This window comes from Myotis daubentonii, chromosome 14 (assembly GCF_963259705.1).
Source record: "Myotis daubentonii chromosome 14, mMyoDau2.1, whole genome shotgun sequence".
NCBI lineage: Eukaryota > Metazoa > Chordata > Mammalia > Chiroptera > Vespertilionidae > Myotis > Myotis daubentonii.
This window is the reverse complement of record NC_081853.1, coordinates 50,943,703-50,960,040: the sequence shown is the minus strand read 5'-3', so window position 1 is coordinate 50,960,040 and position 16,338 is coordinate 50,943,703. Positions and strand designations below refer to the sequence as shown.

Genomic DNA, 16,338 nt, shown 5'->3' with positions numbered 1-16,338 from the left:
CCAGCGAGGAGGGGCGCGGGCGGCGAGGTGCCCGCCGAGCGCACTGCGGTCCCTGCCGGCATTAACCTTTCCTCGGAATGAAAGGAAAAGGAAAAGCGTCCATTTAAAGGGGCAAGGGCCGGCTGCATCCAGCCGCCTCGGAGGGTTGGGCCGCGGGCACGTGGGCGCGCAAGGCAACGCCAGGTGTCATAATGCGGGAGTGACCCCGAGCGCAGCGGCCCCTGCACCGGGCTGGCTCCCGAGAGCGCGCAGCCAGTGCGGGGGAGATGGCTTCAATTGTGCATTTCCCATAGTGGTTCTAAGCCCCGAATTAACCCCCTCTCACCCCACTCGCCCTCCACGGTCCTAGTAGAGCCTTTAAGAGTTGAGTGCCAGCAGCTTCATTTTATGAAAAGAGCCAGGGCACATTCTTCACGTTGGTAACCCCTCCGTCCCCAGGCCCCCCAAGGGCAGCTTTTCACACCCCTAAGACGTGGTTATCACACACCCACAGCGAGCTGTCCCTGAGCTCCGTGTCTGCCCCGCAAACCCGGGACGGAGCCAACGGAGGACGCTGAAGGCAAAGTCTGGGCAGCCGCCCCGCACCGGCGAGACTGCCGCGGTGGCCGAGTGCGGGCCCGCACCCCCTCCCACGGCCAGCAAGGCCCAGCACCGACACTTGGTCCTGGTGTCTCTCTCTCTCTCTCTCTCTCTCTCTCTCTCTCTCTCTCTCTCTCTCTCTCTCTCTCTCTCTCTCACCTCTCGGGTACCGCGCATTTTCTCAACGGAGCGTGACTCGGTAGACAATGAACTTGGGATTCCGAGAAGTAGCTGCCCTTGTCCAGTCTCTGCCTCCCGACACCTCAGCCCTTCCTGCGCCGGCGCTGAACCCGGAGCGCCCGGTTCCTCCGTCCCCAGCTCCGCACTTCCCACGCAGCGGGAGGGGGCCCTTTCCGAGGTGCCCGTCTCAGTCCCGCAGCCACTCGGAGGCCGCCCCGCCGCCCAGCTTCCCCAGGGCAGAGCCCCTGCAAGTCCGAAGCGCGGAGCCACTCACCTCCTCCTTGCGGGGTGACCCGCTGCGTGTGGGGGTGGGGGCGGGGGGGGGAGGAGAGGGCACGCTGCAAAGCATTTCAAGCAGACGGTCTAGAGTTCAATTAAACACAAACAGGCACTGAGTCACTCCTCCCTGCCGCCCGGGCTCCCGCGGCGTCCGCATCCGGCAGAAGGATTTTAACAGGATCCGCCAGATCCGCTTGGAAACTACCTCCTCTGCGGTGTGGCAACAAGTGCCCCCCCCCCCCCCCCCCGCCCGGCCGCAGCCTCCAGGCCCGCGGTCCCCGCTGGACCATCCGACTGGGTGTTTGTGTGAAGGGGGTGGGGTGGGGGAGGAAGGCTATTCATCTTTAATTGTGAAAATTCTGTGTCCTGTGCGCTAGGACGCTCTTGTTACGATCAATCTCCAATTCCAACGTGGAGGTATTAAAATAAACACCTTACCCACCATTCTATCAGAGGCTTTGTTTTTTGTTTTTTAACTGAGCATTTTCCTTTCGACGGACTTGCACTTCATTGGTGCGATTGCTCCAACCTTTGTGGTTTGGAGAACTTGGGGGGGGGGGGGACGTAGCTGAGCACCGAGTTTCTTTTTCTATCAGATGCTCCCCCTGTCCCCCCCCCCCAAAAGGGACAATGATTCTCGGCTTCTCAAAGTTTTGGTACCTAGTGTTTGTTCCAGAAGCTTTACTGGTAAGCCCCCTTTTGGGGTAAACCTGCTGGTCCTTGTCCCACGCCCAGCGACACCCAGGTACCAGTGGGTCAAGGTTCCCCGCCTTCCACGCGGAGGGTCACATTCCCGTCGCAGAGGTCATGGGGAGAACGGCAGGCTGCCCGGCCGATGGGCGCAGAGGCCGCAGCGCTCTGGGACCCGGGGCCTCCGGCTTCCTTCCTGCGGTTCCCTGGACTCCGATTGGGTACAAAACCCCCTTGGATAAAAGTTTGAAAGAATCTAGTGTAGACAGACTTCTCCTCCCAGCCTGGTTACGATACATAGTCCTACAAGTGTACCCACAAAACCACCCAAATGGAGAGCAGACGCCCGGCTTCGCGGTCGCCACGTGTTGCCGGAGTTGGCGCAGACGCGCCCGCGGGCGCGGTGGCGAACGTGACACCGCATTTTCTCCGAATTCCTGCCTTCTAGGGTGGTGCAGCCGGGAGGGGGGGCCGCGGAGGGGGTGGCGGGGAGGCTGCGGAATCCGTCTCTTCCACGGGAGGACCGAGGCTTTCTCCGGCACGGGGTGGGGGGCTCTCGCGCGGCCCCATTCTCCCACCAGAGAGAAGCGGCGCTCGGTATGGGTGATGAATGGCCTGGCTTCCCGCGACCACGCGGCACGTCCCTGCCCGCACCACCCGCTTAGTTGTTTTCACTTGACCTCTGTTCTTCACCATGTGCTCCTGGAGGCTGGGGAGTGGTGTCGCACCCCGAGGCCATCGTCTCCCCCCCCCCCACCCCACCCCGCCTGCTTCCTGGGAAGGGTCGTGGATTTGCAGCCTCCGCGGCGCCCCTCCCTCTTCCCCAGGGCGCTGGCCCACGACCCTTGGCGACCTCCCCCGGGAGCCGCCTGACCTCGCCGGGCGTGGTCGGGGGTCTCCCGGACCTCGGAGTTGGGCGGTGTCTGCAATGCGTCGCCGTGCGCTCTCTCCCGCACGGTGTGCGGGCGTGCGGGGCGGAAAGGCAGACACACACTCCCGAGCGCCGCGGGCATCTACGGAGCGGCGGTGGTCGGCACGCAGTGCTGGAGCCTGCGGTGTGGGGGAGGGTACTGCGGCCCGGGGCGGGGCGGGAGGACAGAGCAGGCAGCGGGCCGCCGGGGGGCCCTTCCTCTCGGGGTAGCGGCCGGGAGCACCCCAGACTGCGGCTAACGGGACTGGGAGGCTCTCCCGCACCCCGCGTGCTCCCCCGCCTTCCCTGTGTCCCCCGGCTTTTCCAGGAGGGAGATGGGGCGCCCAGCGGGGGTGGGGCGCGCCGGGCCCGGGCCGGGCTGTCACGTGCCCCCCACCCGCCCCCGCCACTGCGGCGGGAGTTCCAATCAGAGCGCGCCAGGGGGCTCCTCCCGGGCAGGAACCACCCGGCTCCGCGGCGGAGGGTGGGCCGCGTCACCTGACCGCCCGCCCCCGCCCCCCGCGAGTAAGGGGCGGTGGTAGCGTCTGCTCGGTTACAAATGGCCCCTCCCGCCCCGCTCGCCCGCTTGCTGGGGCTCGGCGCAGACCTGTCCGGGCGCGCTCCTCCCGCGGCTCCAGGCGTCCTGCCGCCCTGCCCGGAGCCGGCCCGGGTCCCCCGCCCTACAGGGCGCTCCCCGCACCCGGCGCGGAGGCTGGCGAGCGGAGGTCGCGACGAGAGGTTGAACCGCGGTGGCGCGCGGCTTGCGGACCCTCAGGTGAGTGTGCCCGGTGGGCGTGGGATGCTGCGGGGGGCATGCGGGTCTCCGGGTGCGGGCGCGGGTCCGTGTGATACGCAGGTTAAGTTTGCAAAGCGGGTCCGAGGTCCCTCTCCAGCTCGGTCTCCCCTCGCTGCTCTCGCAGGTGGGGGGCTCCCGCAGTGGGGGCTCCCGCAAAAACCTCCGCTTGGGGGAAGGGCTTCAGGAAATGCTTGTCTTGAGATACTTGACGAAGGTTGAAAAGACACATCAGGTGGAGCGTTCAGCTGCAGCTGGTGGAGGTTACACAGGTGCACCGAGTGCGCCTGGATGTGTGGCTTCTGGGCGAGGCGGATGCGCCCGAAATGGGGCAAAGCCTCTGCGGCGGGTCGATCTGCCCCCGAAGCCACTTAGATGCCGGCAGAGGAATTGCGCTGCTCGGAGGTGGTCGGCGGGCCTTACGGCAGCCAGCCGGTGACCCCGTGTGTGTCCCTGTGGTGGCTCCGCGAAGAGCGTGTGAGGTTTTAAGGCATCCAGAAAATACCCCTTTGCCTTTTAATTTCTTAGCATAAATTAGTATTAAAAGTGCTGAATCATGTAAAAAAAAAAAAAGACGTGGAAAAAATTTACTTTATTCTTTGGTAAAGTTTTTTTTTTTTTTCCAAAACTAACAATATCCATGTTTTTGGAATGATGTTTAAATGAAAGGTGTGGACACCAGGTGTTTAAAATCATGTAGAGACTGCCTTTGGCTTTATGGCTATTGATTGCTTTTCTTTCTTTAGGATGAGTTGTATCCATTATCTTTTACCACCTCCCCTACCGTCCCCCCCCCCCAAAAAAAAAAATCCACAAAAAAACAAACACCAAGATGTGATTTTTGGGTGGATATCTTTTTTTTTGGTGTGTCCGTCATTGTAAAGGGAATGAAGGAGACAGTCCTTGGGAATAGAAAAGATGTCTCTGATGAGTGCAATGATGGCCAATTTGGTTCGTCATATGCCACGGAAGGGAATGTCAGGCTGATAACATGCAGACTAGAGAGAAGAAGAAACAGGAGTTGCCCATTGAGAAAGACATGAGCCCTAATTCAATGGCACTCGGTCAGAGCTGAAGGGAAGTGCTTCCACATGGGAGCCAGGGTCCTCTTTGGGGAGGGGGAGGGCGCAGTTTTTGATGGCAGGTTCTGAGATAGATCAGATACCAAGTAGCATAAAGATGATTTTCTAAAACACCAGAGTCAGATTAGTAAAATGGGTGTGTCCGAAGGCAGCTCTTGCCGGTTCTCTCTGGGCTGCGCTGTCGGAACTGCTCAGTGGCCTGCTGACTCATAAGGGGACCAGCATGGCTTAGCAGGGTTGGGTTGACTTGTGGACTTAAAAGAACCATACCTGCAAAAAAAAAATAATAATAATAAATAATAATAATAGAGAAAAGCCTTCAACAGAGACACCCATACACAGAGAAGCTTGTCTCCCCCTCATGTCTTCCTCAGGGTGATTTCCTCTCCCGTTCCTTGACTTGTCACCTTCATTTCAATACTTGTCATCCATGCTTGTGCACAGAACATTTGATTTGACACTGAGATTTTCATCTAAATCTTCACGTTAGAAATAGTGGCACTCCAAACAGCAGGATGATTCCAAAGGTGTTTGGGAAGGACACGGAAAGCCCGGAATGTGAAGGATTAATGGAGTTCTCTTTGCCGCACAGACTCCCTTCACAGTGCACGCAAGACCAGGGAGCCCCACCCTGTTTCTGAGCATCTGCATGAAAGGCCAGGAAATGAATTCAACAATTGCAGTGGTGCAGTGAGAGGCAGTTTCTAGGCGTGGGTGTTCGGTTTATTTAAATAATCACTAAAATTCTGGAGGGCAGGCTTTAACCCATAGGTGGGTAGTCAGTGGTATTCCATTTCACCTGCCAACTTGTCATAATGTCCATTTAACTTTGAAAGGTTGATTTTGATAGAAAAGGGATATGAAGTGGGAGCCGCTTCCACATTTTAAGGTCCGGGGCTAAATGACATGATTGGATAAATATCAAAGCATGGCGTGAAGCCAAAAAGAGTTATTTTTGCTCTGATATTCTTAATGAAATTTCTTTATAAAAGCAAGGGGTTTTTTTTTTTTTTTTTTTTAAAGAAAGAGGGGGTCCATTTTTTCAGGCAGTGAACCTGCTTGCGGAACAGATAGCACCTGGCATCTCAGAACAGAGATGCCTAATTGGAGCAGGAAACAGGTGAGAGATGGGTTTTTGGTGTGTCCATGATCGTACTGCTTGGTCCTTCAATCAGAACCCAGTCGTGTCATGTCATGTCGGATTAGAGGACGGCCATTTCTGCAACAAGGCGAGATTTCAAACCTCATTTCAATGGGAAAGAAAACGTTTTGAGCTGCTCTGAAGAAAGAGGCGTTCATTGTAAATGCACAATTCCTTATTGTCAGAGCCATGCTTACCCGCATCGTCTACTGCAGACAGCAGGTTCAACCACAAGGAAGGGAGACACCAAGACTTTTTTTTTTTTTTTTAAACAAAAAGTTTTGAAAGGATGCCCACTTGAGGTTGTCATTCCCTTTTCAAGGCCAATTCATCATTTAAAGAAAATAAAACAATACTTTCCCCTTGATGGCTGGAGTGAATTAACGCATTGCTGAAGCTGGATGTGGTGACCAGTTAGCGGGTATCTCAGCAGTCACTCCAGTCGGAAGTGAGACTCCAGGGGGAATTTGCATGTTCTCTTTGGAACTAATGTTAAGTTCAAAGCTGCTGGAACCACCTTTTCCTTTTTTTTTTTTTTTTCTTCCTCATACCATCTTTCCCCTCTTTTTAAATCCACAAACCAACACCTACAAATCCTAGCACCTGGAAGGCTTTGAGATTTTACCAGAAGCACCCAGTCGGGTAAATGGCTGTGGTTGCGGGTCCTTTTAAAGTCAGAATCCAGTTCAGCTTGGGCGTCAAGAATCAAATTGGTAGGTGTCTCCGCTGCTTTCCTCAGACGCTTGATGCCCTGGCAGCCTGGTTTCCAAAGGGGTCTTTTCATCCGATTTGCAGCGATGATTTTGTGGAAGCTAGCGCTCTGCCCATTTGCACAGTTAATTGCAGTGGCAGAAGGTTCCAGAATAGTACCTCCTTGAGATCCGACAGGGAATGTGTACACAGCATTGTACGAGGAACGTTCCAGAACACCCACCTCCCGGCTAAGTGAATGTGTTGGCTGAATAAACACCGGGGCTGCTTTAGGCCGCCAACCAATCTCGGTTTTTACCATAAAAGATGATATTAATGTACACGGAGCTTTTGTAGAGAGTCTTGCAGGTGGACAGCAGTGTCTGAGGTCTGACTTAAGAGCTGGGCCTCGCAAGAATCTACCTTTTCCCATTTGAGGATGTCCAGTCATGTGTATTTGCCAAGGAAATCGAAGAAAGCACGTTTTGCTAATGCACTTATTACAGGGAGTTTTAAGATACTAATATCAATAACATTCCTGTCTTTTAAATATTTAAAAATTAACATATTCACACACTTTGGGGTGTGTGAGTATTGAGTTGGGTTGAGTATTGTTCAGGAATTGCCTTTAAAAGAACACTTGGGAATTGCTGCTCCTTTAAAATTAGGTGACACTGAATAGTTACACATAATTCTCTTTATTGTGCATACTTTTTTAAAAAATATATATTTAATTGATTTTTTACAGAGAGGAAGGGAGAGGGATAGAGAGAATTAGAAACATCGATGAGAGAGAAACATCGATCAGCTGCCTCCTGCACACCCCCTACTGGGGATGTGCCTGCAACCAAGGTACATGCCCTTGACCAGAATCGAACCTGGGACCCTTCAGTCCACAGGCCGACGCTCTATCCACTGAGCCAAACCAGCTTGGGCTGTTGTGCATACTTTTCCGCATACACACACGTCCCACACAAACTGGAGTTGCTGTTTGTGGTTATTCGGTTATTTATTTTGAGGGCACGGGGGGGTGGTGGGGGGAGTTTTTGTTTCTTTCCTGGTGGATTTGGGCTCTGGTTCCGTGCTGCGGTCCCTTCGTGCTTAGGGTCCAAGAGGCAGTGAACAGATACAGTAGTTCGTGTTAAAAGTCAGTATGTTTTTTGCAATGCGTCTTCTTTTAAGTTTGCCATTTAAAAGTCGTCATGCTCTGGATTTTAGAACCAAAAATCACGGAAATCGCTTCTGTCCGGATGCCCTCCTTTGGTCAAATCGCTACATCTCTGGGATTCGTGGGATTTGGAAACTACCCAGGCTGCTAATGATCACAATATGTTGGTCTTTCAGGCGTTCCTTTGATACCGTGGACGGAGACCGCTCTTCTGCCCGAGAGTCGTTCAAAACGTGAGTTCAGCAAACCCAACGATCACATCTGGATCGTTCTGGCGCTTTCATGCAGCGCAGTTCTTCCCGTTCTCATTTCTTCTACCCAAGACTTTAGCCTCATAAACAAGAGTCTTAAAGGGAGATGGTATCATCCCCTCGGGCGGGGGGAGGGATGTCTAACTTAGACCAGCATTTGATCATGGTCTAGCAATGCCACTTTATACAACCGCCACCACAGCCGTCTTCTCCACCCCTCCCCGCCGCAGTATGTTTTGCTAATAGAACATGAGCCTTTGGGGTCTGGCTAATGCTGAGTTGACACTTCCCAGGGTGTCTCATCTTTCTGGGTGGCCTCTTCTAATCTTTCCCTGGCTCAAGCAGGCAGATGCTCCGATATGTAGACACATTTGTGCCAGATGTTGTGGCTACTGTTGAACTCCCTTTCCCACCACATACGTTAACCCAAATGCCTCTTTAGCTCAGCCAATGAAGGTCACCCGTTGGGGCTCTGCTACACTTCAGTGACAAGTGGAAAGTGTTCAATGATGCAGGGGGCATTGCCCTTTCAAAGTCGTTGGATGGTGCGGGGCTTGACCGATGTCCTGGGGATGGGTCCGGGCCCACCTTCTCCACTGTAGGATGCCAAGCACTTTCAAGGATGTCCCTTGATGGAGGGAACTGCCTCTTATCGGAAAGGGCCCCGGTGCTGACTTAAACCCCTCCTGCTTCTTTAGAGACCTCAACATACAATTGAAGATATTTTTGAAATATTCGTAGGAATTTAAAGCATGTCATCAGTGGTCAGGGTCTAGAAAGCCGGTTTTTATTAAGAAAAATGTCTGCCCTACCTTCTCTTCCCCGGACTTTGCTGCCTTCTGGTCTCTGTCCAAAACATGGATTTTCATATAACTCTGTTCACTGGAGATCTCTCTCTTTCTGTGTCGCCGCAGAGTTTATTGCTAGAGCTGCTAAGAGACTTTCGGCGCAAATGGTATATTGATCACTTGAAATCCCCTTTGAGCTTGACTGAATATACATAATGGGGTGTCAATCAGGGGGCAGAAATCTCATAATAAATGGCAGGCAACTTATATTCATGAGCAAAAAAAAAAAAAGTCTTGGGCAAAAGATCATGTTTACTGTAGCATGACCGTCTGAGTTCGCCCGGCTCCCTCACGTTCACCGAGCCGACGTTTAATAGCAAAGGCAAAAGGTTAGAAGACCAAGGTCCTGGAACCTTTCTCTCTGTGTTGCGATGGGGAGCACTTTTGCACACCCTGGAGAATAAACATCGGCTAGAACCACAGCCAGCGAGAGAGCGTTTCCCACCTGAGGACTTCAGGAACAGAAAACAAATCAGTTGAAGTTGGGGTAGATTTAAAACCAGCTACTGACTTACACAGTCCATATTTATAAGTTCTTACCACGCGTGTCTCCGTGCGCACACGCAGTGTATGCAGATATTTTCAATGGTATACGGGAGAGCGCGGTACATTTAGAGAGAATCCTGCTTTGCATACATTATTTTTAAGAACAACGGAGCGAAGGAGTAGCCGTGCGTTAGGAAAGCTATATCGTGGTTCGTTATTTTTTTCCTTTTGGAATTTCCCATTGGATGTTATAAGGAAAGGAATCTCAGTTTCCAAGTTTTATGTGTAATTCTTTAAAATGTATTTTCCCAACGGAGCAGTGATTATGATGGTAGGTATTTCCGGGGAAGTGATGGTTTTTGGTTACTTTCTGTAGCTGACTTCGAGTTGACACGGTTGCTGCTTGTTGTCTACGTGGATTGTGGCCACAGAGAGACGTGGGGTGTCTCGGCGGCTTCCCCCCAGGACAGTGTGGGGTACATTATGCTTTCCCAGCCTGCTGGGTGTGGTGCAACCTAATTTCCATCAGAAATTCTTTATCTCCTGTAAATGAATGAAGCTATCAGGCTCTTTGCTAATCAGGTTTTAATTTGCTTGTTCATGGGAATGGGGGGGCGGGGGGGAGTCACATGCTACACAAAACCTCAGGTCATATCCGACCATCAGAAGACTCTGCCTTTCACAGAGCCTGTGTTAAGTGGGCCAGGAGAAGCTATTAAAGTATATAGGACATGACATCAGGCCCCAATCACATCTACTGTTTTTCTACAGGGTTTCAAGACCTTTTGCCTACCTTCATCTACTTCATTAAAATGCTTCTGATTTGCTTGTCAAGGTCTCTGGTTAGAGGGTGCAAAGTTTGCTGAGAAACGGGATTATCTGAGAACTGGCCAGGTGCAGAAGTTCAGCAGGTGTTTATAGGAGAGTTCCGATGTTAGGACCTTTTATAAGTAAAATCTTTCATCTGTATACTCCCTTATGTATGTATACAGTTTTGTAACACTTAGAAACTACGTGTAGCGTGTGGCTTTTTGCACCAAGAGAGGCAGGCAGATTTGATCGTTTAAGCTAGGAGAATTGTGCTGTTGAGATTTTAGCAAAAGCCAGGTTATGCGGGAACTTGAAACTCTGGAATTAGCCATTTAAATAAACTTCATTACTTTTAACTTACAGAGGAAGTTATGTCTGCAGATGTTAAAACCGGGATGTCATCAATAAAAAGGAAAAAATTAAATCCTAGGACAAATAAAATGGGAAAGGAAAAATTTCCTGGAGACATTCGCATCTGCAACCTATGTTTATAGGGTTTGCTGTTGTCTTGAATTTTGGATAGTTTTACTAATTTACTTCAACAAAGTGAAGACAGCAAAATTCATAGGCAATAAATACAAGTTAATATGAACTATTTTCTGATTAAAGTATATTCAAGATTATGTGTTGTGCCCGGCCGGCATGGCTCACTGGTTGAGAGTCGACCTATGAACCAGGAGGTCACAGTTCGATTCCCAGTCAGGGCACATGCCTGCATTGCAGGCTGGATCACCAGTGGGGCTGTGCAGGAGGCAGACGATCAGTGATTCTCTTTCATTATTGCTGTTTCTCTCTCCCTCTCTGAAATCAATAAAAATTATATATATTTGAAAAGATTATGTGTTGTTAATATAAATACCAAGTCTTAACAGATTGCTTTGGTACCAGTCCTGGCCATTTCACAGTGAAAATATTTAAAGATAAATAGAACACACTTAAGCACATGTCCTTTATACATCTCAGTAGAACTAAAAATATCAGGATTCTCACCAGGTTCTTGGTAAAGCTTGTAAATTTTATTTTTAAATCTTTATTCAATATAAATTCCACAAGCAGAGTTGAATTTGCAGAAATGGACATTAGAATTTCTGAGGTTTGACTTTTATATTTGCTGACTGAAGGTCCTGGAACTCCTTGTTTTCATTGTCTGTAACTGCTGTGTTCCAGAAACTGAAGAGCCGCAGCTCTCCATTAGATACGGCAAATTTAAAGTTATTTCATTTAGTAGAAGAACAGCAGTGGGACCCATTCTCCCTCCAACGAGGATTTAAATAGTAACTACGTTGATGCAGTGGGTTAAGAATAATAATTTTTTTAAAAAAAAAGATGGTGTGTGTTGTTGTTTTTTCACTTTAGTAAAAAACACATTGAGGCAAAGTAAAATTACAATGTGCTAATTTAATTATCAGTGAAATAGTAGCTTGGTGTGTATTCCTTTTAATAAATCTAGCTTTCACTTTTAATAAAGCATTTATTTTCCGGTTTAATTGCTCATGCTAATAGACAATCAGCAGTGTGCTTAGGGTGTGTAACTTCTGAGCCTTATGTAAGTTTGTTTCACTAAGAGAAGTGCTGTAACGCAGTGGAAACCTTGATCAACCCTCCACGGCCTCTTCAGAATCCATATAAGAAGAGAATAGCTTGGGGTCACCGTATAGTATACTTATTGACAGAATAATATATGTATGTTATGTACATATAGGCTATGCTAATTGCAAGCATAATGTTACATTATACTTATTAATAGTTGGATGCATATACCATTTCAAACAAGTTTAATTCAAAACCTAATATTGAGAAATAAACAGAGCAAATGTTCTATAACATTAAAGAAAATAGGCTTAACTACTTCCCCAGCTTAGTTTTTGTTTGAGATACATGTGGGAGCAAAAGTTATTTTCTTTTTTTTAAATATGTTTTTATTGATTTCAGACAAACGGAGAGGGAGAGGGAGATAGAAGCATCAGTGATGAGAGAGAATCATTGATTGGCTGCCTCCTTCACGGCCCCCACTGGGGATGGAGCCCCGCAATGCGGGCATGTGCCCTGACCTGGAATCAAACCATGACCTCCTGGTTCCTAGGTCGATGCTCAACCACTGAGCCAGGCCGGCCAGACAAAAGCTATTTTCTTACTGACAGGCTAGTCCCCCATGGTTGTGGTGGAATTAGGTGAAAGAGTGATTAGTGGTAGGTTTTGGTGTGTGTGTGGGGTGGAGGGGCGGGGGGGGGGTTGTTTTGTTTTTGGTGTGTGTGTGTGTATTGGCCGGAGGTGGGGGGCTTTAAGGAATGAAAGTTTCATTTTTTAAAAATCAGTAAATCAAGTGGAACCAGTTAATCCCACTTTCGGGTTAAATTTCCTCATCTCGCTGTGGCCTCGGCCCCTCAGACTCGGCTTCCGTCACGCTGACACGATGACACACGCAAACCCATCATCTGACGGACTTCGATTTTTCCTCAGCCAAGCAGAGGGGTGGCCAGTCTATGAATTTGGTCCCCAAATCCGGAGCTTGAAAACTCAGTGTCCTAGCCAAGGCTCACGTCCAGCACAGTAGCTACACCTTCTTCAGAATCGTCATTTCGTTGCTGTGCTCTTCATACTCCTGCAAACACCTGTACCTTTCCACGAGCTCCTCAAAACCATTCTTCTCTTATCTGTAAAGGTGCAGGACAAGTGTTTAAGGTAAGACTGATACATGTGAAACGCACCGTAGACGCCCTGTCAGGCTCCTGCACTCCCCTGTAATCTGGGGAAGTCATTGGGGGCTGGTCCGACCTCTAACCCAGGTCATCCTGCATCTCAGCGGAGCATTTGCAGAGCTGGGGCGCGGGGTTACCACAGGCAGACAAACACTAGGCAAGGACTTAAGTGGGCAGTTAGATAAAACAGCATCAGCGGGACATTTATAGAGACGAGAACTGTGGCTGTCTCTCCGAAGATGTTAGTACTTGTAGGAAAATCCGCCAAAATTCAGGGCTGCTGCTTTTCTTTCTTTCTTTCTTTCTTTCTTTCTTTCTTTCTTTCTTTCTTTCTTTCTTTCTTTCTTTCTTTCTTTCTCTCTTTCTCTCTTTCTCTCTTTCTCTCTTTCTCTCTTTCTCTCTTTCTCTCTTTCTCTCTCTCTCTCTCTCTCTCTCTCTCTCTCTCTCTCTCTCTCTCTCTCTTCCTTTCTTCCTTCCTTCCTTCCTTCCTTCCTTCCTTCCTTCCTTCCTTCCTCCCTCCCTCCCTCCCTCCCTCCCTCCCTCCCTCCCCCCCTCCCCTCCCCTCCCCTCCCCTCCCTTTCTTTCTTTCATCATAGTCCAGGGATGGCACCGCTGGTGGCCATGATGACTAAATATGCGTGATTTTTCTAGCTCTGCCCATGAGGCCGGCGGGTTCCGTAGCTGATTTCTTGAACAGCGCTGTCCAGTGAGACTTTGTGGTGACACAACCCCTATGAGCCAGGCGCAAATGTGGCTGGTGGGACTGAAAAACTGGATTTCCAAACCGTGATTTTAATTTTAATTACAATTTCAATGGAAAAAAAAAAGCACATACATGTGGCTGGTGGCTTCAGGGTGGGGAGCGAGTCGGGTTTGCCGTGGAGTCCGTTGTGGGGGGGCGCGAGCCCAGGGTCGTGCACACCCAGCAACTCGGGGCCACTCAGTGTGGACCATGGTGCTCAAGGTTGTGCTTGTTGGATTCTCATTTGTAATCTGCCCGTTCGGGGCACAGTGGGTGATAGTGTTACTGTCGTGTGTGTGTGTGTGTGTGTGTGTGTGTGTGTGTGTGTGTAGAACACCTAAAATGAGATCTACCTTCTTAACCGATTTTTGAGTGTACAATACAGTATTGTCTGTCATACAGCCAGTTCCAGGATGTATTCGTCGCACATAACTGGAACTCTGTACCCTGTGATTCGCAGCTCTCCATGCCGCCCACCCCCCAGCCCTGGCAGCCACCCTCCTCCTCTCGGCCTCCGTGAGTTTGACTGTTGTTGCCCTGAGACCCAGTGCCCCCGGGCAGTCTCCCTGGGTCTTGCTGGCTTGTTGGGCTTTGTGTGTGCATCCGATGGCCTCTGAGAGAGGGTTCTGGCTTTGGGGCAAGGGGCTTGGGGACAACTGGCACCACTCGGGACTCGGAAGGGCCCCGTGGTGAGGATGGGGCTACCCACATCTCAGCCGCCTGCCTGCCTTCCTGGCCCCGCCACACGGGCTTCTCGCTGGGCCCTTCAGGCCCTGCAGCCCCGGCCTCGGTGGGGTCCAGCCGCTCTTCTGCCGCCTGCATTTACGGGGGGTCTGTATCTCCCTCCAGGCCTGGTTCAGAGGTCACCCACAGGCTTCCTCCCATGCTTTGGGCCAGCCCCCTCACTCCCAAAGCCTCCCAGCCCTTCGTTGGGACTTTTGGGACGCACTTTGCTGCACCCCCTTCTTTGAGGGAACAAGCAGTTTGAGGCCCGCTGGCCGGTGTTTGCAGTAGAGGGGGAAGGAGCCCAGGGACCCTCCCGCGGTTGCCGTTTCCCTGTGCCCCCGTCTGTACTCAGCCAACCTGCCGAGACACATCGTGTCGCCTGGTCCCGCCAGCACAGCATCTGTTTGGTCCAGTCCTGGCTGTCCCCTGCGAGCCCCCTTCTGGGGCTGCTGCTTCTGGGGTAGCCAGACCCTAAGGTGCACTCCCCTTCTTCCCTGGGACACCCCTTAGGGAATGTGGGACGGCCAGGTCCCTGCACTGGACAGCCATGGAGATGAGGGTGCTGCCCTGCCCTGCCTTTCCCCTGGGGGGTGGGGGTGGGGGTGGGGAGGGAGTTGGCCAGGGTGCCGAGGGTCACACCCGCTGGGCTGACTTGGAGAAGCTTCCAGCGTCGATCTTGGTGAAGGAGGAGGAAGAGGAAGGCGGCAGAGGTTGAGGGAGGGTCACAGGGCAGCTTATTGCAGGAACTGCAAGTATGTGAAGTATTTTCATGTGGGGTAGACATGGAGGCAGGCGGGCAGGAGAGCAGAGCGCGGGGCCTTGGGCCTGCCTTGCCTGCACACACTCTCAGATTCTGTGGTTGAGCCAGAGGAGCAGCGGGTCCACAACACACTGCAAGCCCCCAGGGGGGCACCGTGGGCTGCTGGCCTCATTCTGCCTCTGTCTGGGAACTTCCCTCCACACAGATGCTCCGGGCTGGCTGTGCCGGGACCTGGCTCCCCCTCATGGGGTCATCGCCACCTGAGCCACACCGCCCACCACGTGGAGGGCTTTGCTGCCATGCCCGCAGTCGGGTGAGGGGCCTGGGGTGGGCACTTTCCGCCTTCCATGGATGGTAGTTTGTGCCACGCCAGCACGACCAAGGGTGATCCCGCGTGGGGGGGTGAAAGGATTAAGGAAAGACAGACAAGAGAATAATAGCTGGGTCTCGGTGGGACGCTGCCTCCCTGATGAGACAACGACAGCGCCCACAAGCTGTGTCTTTATTTTATAGCAGATGCCACGAGGCAAAGTAGGGGCGTGATCACCTTGTTTACAGCATTCTCGTGAGTTTCAACCTCACTCAGCTACATGCACCCGAGCTCTATCACAGGGCACGTGGGGCCACGTGTTCGGACCACAGGTTCAAGCTCACAACCACAGCCGTTGGCTATGACTGTGCTGGGAGGGCCCTGCCCTCCAGCTGGGACTTGCACGTGGCAAGGAGAGAACCCTGTCCTTTCATTAGTCCGAGGCTTGGACGTGGCCAAAACACCGTAACTGCGCCCCACAGTAGTTGACACACTGACAGCCTCATGTGGGAAAGGACAACTAACCCCGGGGGAGATGTGGCCACAAAGCCCCAGGCACTGTGACCCTGAGGATGAGGAGGAGCACGTTCCAATCTGGACCCTCAGCCAGGGGCCCCTTCCCCACTTTTGGGAGAAAGAGCAGGGCTCATCCCCGAGGCGTACTCAGGTTTCCTCCCTGTTGCAGCCCCACCCGGTGCCAGGGGCCCGTCAGGGGCCACCCACGGACCGCAGCCTGCAAGGGTGTGGACCGCTCTGGGTGGCCCCCGAGTGAGCGGGTCCCCTCAGACCTGGCCAGCGCCTTCTCCCCTCGGCCGCCGTCCGTCTCTGCGCTGACAAGTAAGGCCCTGAAAAAGCACCATTCACAACACGGACAAGAGCCCTTTCACGCACAAGAATGGCCCAGCCGTGCGCGTTAGCACCATTTATGTCCTCAGCTGTGGGAGTCACTGTACTTGAGAATGGCGAGCGGCACTGCTGTAGGAAGGCTGCTCAGTCACTGGATTCAAAGCTCACTGAGAGGGTTCATTGTCCCCCCGCGGCACGGTGGCCTGGGCCCACAGCCCGGGGCCGATCCGAGCTTGCTGAGTGGGCGGCGAGTGCATGCCCACGGCAGGGTGGCGCTGGCAGGGCCATTGTCGGCGAGCCTGTGGGCTGGGGAAGGTGAGGAATGTGCCTGTGGGTCCCGGCCTTTGA

At 52.0% G+C, this 16,338-nt stretch overlaps 1 long non-coding RNA gene across 1 annotated transcript in view; it reads left to right on the top strand.

Annotated features, from left to right (window-relative positions):
- The first annotated feature begins 3,246 nt into the window (after window positions 1-3,246).
- The window catches only part of LOC132215702 (uncharacterized), an 86,882-nt gene continuing 73,790 nt past the window's right edge, over window positions 3,247-16,338 (top strand). The window contains exons 1-2 of the long non-coding RNA XR_009448594.1: window positions 3,247-3,413; window positions 7,689-7,745. This is a non-coding gene — a long non-coding RNA (uncharacterized LOC132215702). The remainder of the gene's footprint in view (window positions 3,414-7,688; window positions 7,746-16,338) is intronic.